This window comes from Lactuca serriola, chromosome 5, assembly GCF_051521515.1.
Source record: "Lactuca serriola cultivar US96UC23 chromosome 5, Lser_US96UC23_V15, whole genome shotgun sequence".
NCBI classification, from domain to species: Eukaryota; Viridiplantae; Streptophyta; class Magnoliopsida; order Asterales; family Asteraceae; genus Lactuca; species Lactuca serriola.
Window position 1 is genome coordinate 251697649 of NC_136412.1, and position 10978 is coordinate 251708626.

The 10978-nt window shown below is 32.9% G+C and overlaps 1 long non-coding RNA gene and 6 other non-coding genes across 7 annotated transcripts; 5 read left to right on the forward strand and 2 right to left on the reverse strand.

Annotated features, from left to right (window-relative positions):
- Positions 1 to 301: 301 nt before the first annotated feature.
- On the forward strand, positions 302 to 373 carry TRNAG-UCC (transfer RNA glycine (anticodon UCC)). The gene has a single exon. It is a non-coding gene; the product is annotated as a tRNA-Gly (tRNA).
- Positions 374 to 1751: 1378 nt separating this feature from the next.
- On the forward strand, positions 1752 to 1823 carry TRNAP-UGG (transfer RNA proline (anticodon UGG)). The gene has a single exon. It is a non-coding gene; the product is annotated as a tRNA-Pro (tRNA).
- Positions 1824 to 2196: 373 nt separating this feature from the next.
- TRNAP-AGG (transfer RNA proline (anticodon AGG)) lies at positions 2197 to 2268 on the forward strand. The gene has a single exon. It is a non-coding gene; the product is annotated as a tRNA-Pro (tRNA).
- A 2659-nt stretch (positions 2269 to 4927) lies between these two features.
- On the forward strand, positions 4928 to 4999 carry TRNAP-UGG (transfer RNA proline (anticodon UGG)). The gene has a single exon. It is a non-coding gene; the product is annotated as a tRNA-Pro (tRNA).
- Positions 5000 to 6984: 1985 nt separating this feature from the next.
- On the forward strand, positions 6985 to 7056 carry TRNAP-UGG (transfer RNA proline (anticodon UGG)). The gene has a single exon. It is a non-coding gene; the product is annotated as a tRNA-Pro (tRNA).
- A 938-nt stretch (positions 7057 to 7994) lies between these two features.
- LOC145051563 (uncharacterized) lies at positions 7995 to 8728 on the reverse strand. Its single transcript, XR_013683702.1, has 2 exons — positions 8578 to 8728; positions 7995 to 8400 (listed from the first exon to the last, which is right to left on the reverse strand). It is a non-coding gene; the product is annotated as an uncharacterized LOC145051563 (long non-coding RNA).
- Positions 8729 to 10421: 1693 nt separating this feature from the next.
- TRNAG-UCC (transfer RNA glycine (anticodon UCC)) lies at positions 10422 to 10493 on the reverse strand. Its single transcript has one exon. It is a non-coding gene; the product is annotated as a tRNA-Gly (tRNA).
- Between the last annotated feature and the right edge of the window lie 485 nt (positions 10494 to 10978).

Consider the following 10978-nt stretch of genomic DNA (forward strand, 5'->3'; position numbering starts at 1 on the left):
CACAACCAACTCCCAAAATAATTATATTTGTTTTAACTTTTGACAATGCTAATCAAATAGTAGTATAAAATCTATATTGATGTGTTATGTATTTTCTTGAAACTCTTCTTACCCTAAATTACTTTTTCTAGTCACTAAAATCAATCAATTTACCCTAGTTGTTTATATATTTCTGTGGTATTTTATTTTACTTCTGATTATTTAATATTTGTTGTTTAGGTGTAATTCTTCAGTTTTCATACAACACTAAGAATAGGAATGTGCTAAGTTATATAGCGTACTTTGTGAAATTGTACGTCTTGCGTTTGTAGTCCAACGGTTAGGATAATTGCCTTCCAAGCAATAGACCCGGGTTCGACTCCCGGCAAACGCATTTTAGTTTTTATTATCATTTTCGTTTGCTGCGTTGATTAATAAACTTCTTTCTAGTAGATTTTTGAATTTTATTTTTATTTTCCTGGAATATCAGGTTCCTTTGCTGCATTTTAATCGAACTTTCTTCAGTCAAAATTGTCGTTGGGATCCGTTTTGCTCTCTATCCCTCTGTTACTTCGGCTACTACCAAACAGCTATAAAAGGTTAGCATCAGTTCAGTTTGCCGTTACTTGTATTATAAAAATCGAATAAATTATTTTCAAGTTTTAAATTGTTGGTGTTCTGAATTTCATGAAGTTATTCCGATAACTATGTTTGATAATTGATGTATAATTAGGGTTTTGAATGTTGCCCCAAACAATACCCCTCGTAATTTAATTTTATCCTCAATGAATGTAATGCTAGTTGTTTATAATAAAATTTAGACATTTACAATTCTATCATGTCTTTTTTGGATCAGTTATAGTTATTCTGTATAATCCATGTCACAAGATGGTAAGTACATGAAAGAGAACCAATGTGATGAATTTTAAATTTTTTCATCAATTTAGACTTGGTGCATAAATAAAAACATCCATAACCATAAGCATGAGCTGAATATATGGACAAAGAATGTTGTGAGATCTAAAACATATATAGGTAGATTGGATTCCAGAAATCATAGACTTGACTTGGTTTATATGAAACTAAATGAATAGTGTCACCAATTTTTTTTATAAATACAATGAGTTGATTATGTTGAAAAAGGAAGGGGCATTTCGAGTTGATTAAACTTGGGAAAGCGAGAATCATACCATTAGAGATTAGACCAAATGCCCACTTCCTTCATGTGTCTCTTTTTGTTGTTTATCACCTTATTAGGGGGTGTTTGGCTTAGCTTTTGAGAGGCCAAAAGCCCTTTTAGGAAAAGATCAAAGGAAAAAGATGTTTCGCAAAAGACTTTTAAAAACTATTTTTGGATTTTGGATAGAAGGAAAATCAACTTTTTGGAAAAGTCAAGACTTTTTGCAACTTTTTCAAAAAGGACTTTAGTTGAAATATGAATTTTCTGACATCATATTGTTTCAAGTATGTGAGTCCAGTACTTTGATAGTCTCATTAGGGATCCATGGGCCACAACTTGGGAAGGATTTACCTAAAGCCCTCACTAAAAAAAATCTTTTCCATCATCAAAGAGATGAAGAAATCAAAAGTCAAGGGTAAAATGGTCATTCAGCATCATGGACTTAATCAAACATGTTACCAAACTACTTGTGCAAATTACTCTTTCTAATTTTATCAAAGGTAATTTACTTTTCATCTGTTTTCCTGATAAAAAGTCATGTTAAAAAGGAATTTTGAGCACAAAGAAAAAAAATAGAGAGATAAACCATCAAGGGCATTTGGTCTAGTGGTATGATTCTCGCTTTGGGTGCGAGAGGTCCCGAGTTCGATTCTCGGAATGCCCCTCTACCTTTTTCATACATTTTATATTAATTTTTTGTTGATACTATTTAATTAAATTTCATATTCTATGACTGATATAACTTAAAGTCAACTAGGACTTTTGGGAAGAAAAAAAAAACAATCTACCAACTAAAGGGATATTATATATTACAAACATGTAGTTGTAGATCTAAAAAGATTCTTTTGTCAATAAATGCAACTCACCAGCAGAAAATCTTGAAAAGATGTAATTTTATTACCAGAATAACATATCATTCTGCTACCACTTATTTTATTTTTTTTCTTTCTATTATGCACTTTACTTACAGCATTTATATAATTAATTAACAAAGTGCATCAAATAAATGACTATAAATGCAATCCAACTAACACAATGGGCATTTGGTCTAGTGGTATGATTCTCGCTTAGGGTGCGAGAGGTCCCGAGTTCAATTTTCGGAATGCCCCACACACACGTTACTCATTTTTGGGTTAAATGCATGAAATAGCAACATAGTTTCATGAAAATATGTATCATAGTATCATACTTTATTTAATTTCTGTTACAACATTGAAGTTCCAACCCTTTCTTATTAAAGCATTGTACTTTGAATTTTTTTTTCTACTAAAACATTTTATATTAAATATCTATTCAATTAAAGCAGTGAAAATTGTTTTGTTTTGTATGACATTGCTATATAGTTGGGTAGATTTCAAAAGTATAATACAAAGAAATGAAAGTAGAATGCCATAATAAACAAATAGATAAAAGTAAATTGTTGTTTCCACATATCCAAGATTCGTTACTGAATTTCTAATTGTTTTTTATTGATACCTATATATGTCACCTGAAGTATACGTATAACAACAGCAAGTAAAGTGGCTTAAAACTATAGTCTACGGGCCTGTTTTGTAAATAGAGAAAAGTCAAAGTCAAAGATGACTTTGACCCAGTTTAATGTTATCTGCCAAACACTTCTTCTTTGGGCATGCATTTCCATGTAGCAAGTGGTGAGGCTCTAGCCTGGCATTTTTGAAAAGTGTCTGTATAGAAGAAGCTTGTTGATATTGAAGAAAGAAAATAAGAAGATAGCAACTTTTGAGGACATATATATCTATTGAAAAATTTGTAGATAGATATGCTTATATCTATGATAGGCATTTGAAGACGATTAGTAACATCAGATGTATCTAGTTAGTTGATGGTAAACAAGTGAAACTAGCCTGCTAAAAAACAAGAGATTAGCCTGGGTTGATTACCAGAAACAAAAAAATAAAAATAAAAAATAGAAAATAAGAGTTGGGTAAAGTTCTCACCTCCAAGCCAAACAATCCAACTTAATCAAGGCGAAGATCACCAAGATTAATTGAATTGGAGAAACTTGAATACTATTTGTGATAATGCCATACCATACTAATAATAAGACCATCCGTTATACCCACCACATGCCACATATGTGGTGGGTGCCACATCAGCACCACATTCCACTACCACTAACATGAGATACTTACCACTAAACACACCACTCCACCTCATTTTTTTATTTAAATTTAATTCAAAAATACATTAAAAACATTTTTTTAATACTAGTTTTTCCATTAAATTAAAATACCAAATTACATTAAATAAAAACTAAATTAATTGAAATTAAAAAATAAAATAAAAATAACAATCAAAATAAAAATTACATTAGTTAAATTTAAAAAAAAACATTAAAAAAACTAAAAGTTCCAACCATAAATAAAATAAACTACCCCCGACGTCTACGTCGGGCTCGAACCGACTCTTTCATTGCTTGGAAAAGTTCCAAGTCTTCACCCTCAAGGTCGTCCGCTTTCATTTTCAAAATTTCCATATCGGTTTTTGTTTGTAGTATCTATTGTGCCTCTTGAAATAATGTTTGTGCTTCGATCATTTTTTGTTCCATCCCAGTCATCACCTCGGCCTTTGTTTCTTGAAGTTGCACATATCGATCAAATTTATCGCCAAACATATCCATAACACTAGAATTCGAAGATGTTGACGCCGCTTTTTTTGCTTTATTTCTTCCAACGGGCTGACGAAGAGGTTGGTCGTTTTCAAGATCTATCGGATCGTCGTTGATGTCGATGTGTGTTCGGTCGTCCGATTGTTGAGAAGTTCCATCGGAGTTTCTCGAACGCTTTGAACCGGAAGATTGGGAACTTCCTTCCGTTTTGGAGCGTCTTTCAATTTTAGCCACGGTTTCATATACAGAAAAGCTTAGCGTGTTGGCGTTGTTTTTTCAAATTGGTCCATGGCCGCCTTGAAAACATCAAAATCGTTCGAGCCGCTTTTGCGTATGTTTAGGAGGTTGTTGTAGATTCCTCCAAACTTGGTGCATTTTAGTCGAATATCTCGCCATTTCGACGTAATTTGATCGGCATTTCGAGTTTCACTTTCCATTAACTCATAAAAAATGGCTCGGACTTTTTCCCAAAAACTTCCGTAAGGCTGGCTATCTCCTACAATTGGATCTTCGGAAGCCGCCACCCATGCCTCCGCTAACTTTTCTTCTTCTTCTTTTGTCTATGAGACCCTTTTTTGGATGGTAGTGGGTCGGACCGGTTTTTTTCCTTTTTTCTTTTTTGGTTGAGGTGGTGGTGAAGATTGCATTTCCGGAACAAAATCCGGCGAAAGTGGTGGTTGTGAGTTTGGTGGTTGTGAAATTGGTGGTTGTTGTTGTTGTGACGATTGTTGTTGTAGTTGTTGGAATTGTTGAAATTGTTGGTATTGTTGTTGCATTTGTTGTTGTTGGAAAGCCGGAAAAGGTTGATATTGTTGTTGAAAAAGTGGTGTTTGTTGGATAGGGGAACCACTTTGAAGTAGATTGATAAAACCGCCTTGAGGTGACTCCATAGTCGGGAATTGTCGAGGGGTTGTATCTAACGCAAAAGCGTTATCGGGTTTGCGATTTCTGTGTATTTTGGTTGGAATCCATGATTTTTGGTTGTGAAGATGTAGTGTGTAGTTTGTGTATAGAGAAAGAAAAGAACGGTGTAAAAAATAAGGAGTAAAAATGTGGTATTTATAGGTAAATAAATTGTTTATTTATTTATTTATTATTTATTTTTTTTACAAAACTAGCCGTTCAACGATTCTCGCTTTGGGCATTTGGTCTAGTGGTATGATTCTCGCTTTGGGTGCGAGAGGTCCCGAGTTCAATTCTTGGAATGCCCCCTTAAATTCCTTCCTTTTTCTTCAACAAAATCATTATTCAATACATTTTTTAAGAGTCATTACTTTACTTAATTTGATATTCTAGTATTAATATAAACCAAAGTCAAGTCTAAGGCTTTTCAAAACAAAGTGGATAGTATACTATATCATGTGGTTGTAGACCTGACAATATTCTTTATGAATTAACTCTCAACTCATGGTTAGTGCTGGGCAGTTTCATTTAACAATTACATTCATAAACAAACTTGTGTGTATTGTTTATATATATATATATATATATATATATATATATATATATATATATAGGGGTGGGTGTTGCCTCTTTTCTATCTTATATTCAGTGTCTTGAGAAATTTGTTCAATCCAACCATAACCATTCAAAAAAAAATGATATTTAATAAAAATTTAGTATATTCGTGAGTTGTGTTAAATAGCAAATCAAAATTGACTTAAAAAAATCAGAGTGCAATGGGAGGAGTTTTGAAATGACCCAATCCTTTTTGTTTTCCATTTTTTTATTGTTTGTAAATAACATCAACATTTGCACACCCAAAGGGAGAGGTTAGATGTAGACAGGTGTACCTTCACCACCACTAGAGGCTAAAGAGACTACATATTCACCGACAAGAAATAGCAATGTATTTTCATTTATATATGTATTATAGCATCCTACTTTCAATTATTTCTATTACAACATTGTGCTTCCATTTTTTTCTTATTAAGGCATTGTACTTTGAAAATCTATCCAATAGCATTGTAATGTTAGGTTTTTTCTTATTAAAACGTTGTACTTAGAAGATATATCCGATAATTGCTTTGTTTTGGATGACATTGCTACAATACAATTGGGTAGATTTTAAAATTAGGATGCTTTAATACAAAGAAATGAAAGTAGAATGCCATAAGAAACAAACATATAAAAAGTGTGTTGCCTGTTTCTACAACCATAATTCTATACTGACTGAATGTCTCTAACTGATTCTTATTGATTTATGATATCCAACTCTCTATGAGACCCAACTCCATATCTTACACTTTTAACACACTCAGACCAGCTATGACACCTCAAGTATAACCTTAAATAAAGCGGCTTGAAACTATATATATATATATATATATATATATATATATATATATATATATATATATATATATATAGGGAAATGATCAAATGAGAACACCTAAAAGGTTGAGAACGCGAGAACAGGTATATTCATTTGTGATTTCATGTATTCATTTATGGAGAAATGATAAATTTTTACGCACAATCAACATGAATATGATTTTTCTCTTCAATTGAAATTAAAGGCGTAAAAATTTATCATTTCTCCACAAATGAATACATGGAATCACAAATAAATATACTTTGTTCTCGCGTTCTCAATCTTTTTGGTGTTCTCATTTGATCCTACTCCTATATATATATATATATATATATATATATATATATATATATATATATATATATATATATATATTATAATCAAGGGGCTGTTTTATAAGTAAGAGAAAAGTCAAAGTTGACTTTGACCCATACAGATAGATACGTATGAAGAAAATTTGCTGATGATAGCTGGTTTTCAAGTACAATACGCTAATAATAAGTAATTTGGAAGTAGAATGATGTTATGTAATGATAAAAAATGAAAGTAGAATCCTAGATATGAAAAAGAATTGGAAAGTAGATACCTATTTCTTGCATTTAGCAAAGTTCAACTGTCAAATACAATAACTGGCTAATTCCATCAATCAGATGCTACACAGTAGTAGATTATACTTCTTAAGTTCTTTAAAAAACTAAATGAACCAAACTCAGCTAAGATTTTTTTATAGTAAACATTTTATAAGACTATTATAAGATACATTGCTATCCAAATTAACATCTTAATAATTATTTTAATGCGCACAACACTTTAATAATTAAATAATTGCATAAAGTATGAATGGGTATAAAAATGGTATAGTATGTATGAACAACAGAATATGGGCATTTGGTCTAGTGGTATGATTCTCGCTTTGGGTGCGAGAGGTCCCGAGTTCGATTCTCGGAATGACCCTCTACTTTTTTCAACAAAAAATCAAGAGCCAATATTTTGTTTCATGTCATATTATTCTACAACTGATATAAAATAAAGTCAACTAAGGACTTGGGGAAACAACTCTACCTCCAAAATTAAATATTATACTATATGCCCAAAGCCAAACAAACATGTGCTTGCAGATCTAATTAAGATTCTTTATCAATAAATTGGACTCATCAGCAATGACTTCTGCCTGATAATTATGCATTAACTATGGAGAGCATATGCAACTGCATTACCAGAATAAGCAAATATGTAATGTAACTATACAGTAACACTATTCTTTCTTTGTGAAGATGCTTTTAGGCAGCAACTTACTTGGTGAAAATATAATATGCAACTGCCTACCAAAATAAGATATCTTTCTGCTACCACTTATTTATTTTTACTTCTATTATGTACTTACTGCATTTATATAATTAATTACCAAAGTGCATGAAGTATGAATGGGTATAAATGCAGTAATAGTATCAATCAACAGAATATGGGCATTTGGTGTAGCGGTATGATTCTCGCTTAGGGTGCAAGAGGTCCCGACTTCAATTCTTGGAATGCCCCACACCTTTTAACTTTTATCCCCCCCCCCCCATTTTCTTTGTTGAATACTTGTTTCTCTGTAGCAGTGCCAGTGAACTTCTTCTAGTCATTAAATCTAAACCACTTGTGTTATCCTGCTTCGATAATTACTTTAAGTAATAGGTTAATATCACTATACTATATACATATTTTTGGTGATACTATTTCATATTAAACCAAAGTCAACTCTATGACTTCTGAAAACAAGTCTACCTACAAAAATGATGTTTTATCTTTTATGCCACAAACATATGTTTCAGATCTCACAATATTCTATGCCCAAAAACTCAAATCATGGTTATGATTATGAATGCTTTTCTTTATGTACCAAGTCCGAATTGGTGAAAAAGTTTGCATTTCAATTACCCAAATAAGCAATCACAACCCAATGTCATAGTAAGTTTGCTGCTAAAACTGATCAAAAGTAGAAAATAGTATGATAATCCTTGACTTGAGCATAATTTTGTTCTGTCGTTCTTGTACTATCATCTTGTGACATGAAGGAAATACAAACACTGGAATAATTGATCAATCGCATAATAGCTGATCCATAAAGGGCATTATAGAATGATGAGTTGAGCATGTCTGGTCCATCGATGCGGTCATATCACTCAATTGCGCATAACTTTTTTCGGAATTCTAATTGTCTAAACTTTGATGAAGAACTTCTATTACGTTGGAGATAAATTCTGAGGGGTCTCTCCTTTTACGAATTAACCTTGTTTGGGGCAACATTCAGAAACCCTAATTATGCGACTAGTGTCAAACATAGTTATCGCAATAATTTCATGAAATCCATAATCCCAAATAATTTCAAACTTGAGAACAATTGATTCGGTTTTAGTATCAGCTTCACTCAAACAGAATAATACAAGTAACAGAAAACTGAAACACAAAACATGAAATGGAATTGATTCTAACCTTTTATAGCTAGCTGTTTGGTTGTAGCCGAAATAAGATAGGGATGCAGAGCAAATCACTCGGCTTTCAAGGACAAATTCTGAAGAAAGTTCGATTTCAATTGAAAGGCAGTAATGGAACATGATTTTGGAGGAAGATGAAAAACAAAATTAACGCGCCAAACGAGAAGGTTGAAATTGAATTTTTAGCGGTTTATTTTGTGATTAAAAAAGACAAAACTACAAATTTGGTCCCTGTGGTATTCAAAAAACTTTGGATAGGGTCCAAAAAGTTTCCAACTTGCATGGAAAGTCCAAAATCAAAGTTTTTCTGGGTTTTTGGTCCCTGATACACTTGAAAAGTCGATTTTGCCCTTTTCATTTCTTTTTTATATTTTCTTTATTTATTTTGGTATTTAACTAATTAAAAATAAAAAATAAAAAATAAAATCTCACCAAAACCCTCCTTCTCTCTCTCTCTCTCTCTCTCTCTCTCTCTCTCTCTCTCTCTCTCTCTCTCTCTCTCTCTCTCTCTCTCTCTCTCTCAAGAAAGTCAAAAAAACCCGTTACTGTATTTTCCTAACCCTCTCGGCCTTTTCTCTCATTGTCCATCGACTACATCCCACATGCCTCCATCTACTTGACTTCTTCCTTACATGATCTGCCTGAACTCTTTCTTTCTTTCTTCTTTCTCTCCCTCTCTATCACATACTCTTTCACTCGCCCCTTTTCTCTCTCCTTCGCAATGAGTTTCTAGAGCAAATCCATGGATACTACTGAACTTGAGAAGTTCACAGCCTCACCCCTTACCCACGTTGAAACCGTAGACGTCCAATGGTTCGATTTCTGGGTGGATAACTTTGATTTATTGATTCGATGTTGAAGGTCAAGGGTTGGATGTGGTGATTTAAGTTCATTGGGTTTGATTTCATGGAATTTATGGGTCTTGGTCTTAATTTAGTTGCAGTTTTGTAATGGTTTTTGAACATGGATGAAGGTCTTGATTTAGTTGAGTTACAGAGTAAAATCGGAGGTCCAAGAACACGCAGATCCAAAATCGTAGGTCCAAAAAAAGGGAATTTTATAAGAAATCAAGAAATCTGTGTGTATATATGTTCTTGTGAGTTTCAGAATTAGACTCCAAGAAATTTGTTGTTGCTATGTTTGTTATGTTTTTCCCCATTCTTTTTCCATCTCGATTGTTGTTGCCAGACGCAAAGGAAATGAGGCAGTGGAGCTGCTATCGCTTGCCACCCGTCACCGACCTCCACCTCGTTGCCGCCACTGTTGTGAACCATCGCCACCTCCGAATGCTGCTTCCGTCGACCCTCTCTGTCCAGCCACCACTCTAATTTGAAGGTGATTGCCTTCCCCCTCTTGTTTGCTTCGTCCGATCGAGACAAGAGACTCACTGTGATGAGATTGTTTCCAATCGATGTAGGTGCTTTGCGCTAGAATGTGTGTGTCTTTGTGTTTGGGTTTCAATTTCTTTCTATTACTTGATTTTGGGTTTTGTTCATCAATTTGGGGTTATCAGAGATGAATTCCATGAGATTTTTGAGAAGACGAAGAGAGAGAGAGAGAGAGAGAGAGAGAGAGAGAGAGGGAGGGGTGGGGATACTTTTTTTTTTCTTTTTTCTTTATTTTTTAATTAAAATAACATTAGAATAATTATAAAAAATACAAAAAAGAAAATAAAAGGGCATAATCGTCTTTTTAAGTTTTTTTGAACCAAAAACCCAGAAAAACCTTGATTTTGGACCTTCCATGCAAGCTGGAAACTTTTTGGACCCCATCCAAAGGTTTTTGAAAACCACAAGGACCAAATTTGCAGTTTTGTCATTAAAAAATAAAAAAGATAAATATTGCGTTTGCCGGGAGTCGAACCCGGGTCTATTGCTTGGAAGGCAATTATCCTAACCGTTGGACTACAAACGCTAGATGTTTTTAAGAACTGTATACCTGTTTTAAATTAATATAAGATATGGCATGTTCTTATTCCTTAGTGTTGTTTATATGATTCAGTTACGAAAGAAAATAATTTTTCCTAAATGTCTTGAACATACATTCTGACTGATATAAATTAAAATTTTGTATTTTAACCCTTTTATTCAAGGGCATAGCCTACCTAATTTTATAAATCATATTACCTGTTATATATGAAAAAAATAAAACGTTTCTTACAATTTTTCAAAGACATACCGTATAATATTTTACAAAATAAAACACAAAATAAAAGAAATAGTAGGAGATTTATATTTAAATTTGCGACGCAAATAGTAATAGAAAATCATGAAAAGTAACACAACTTCCATATCGATGGTCCTAGAAAATGAGTGTTTCAAACGAACTACTTAAAAAGAAAAATGACCCCAAATATTAAGTAATTATTTATTTTTGCAAAAAATCCAGCTATAAGGGTC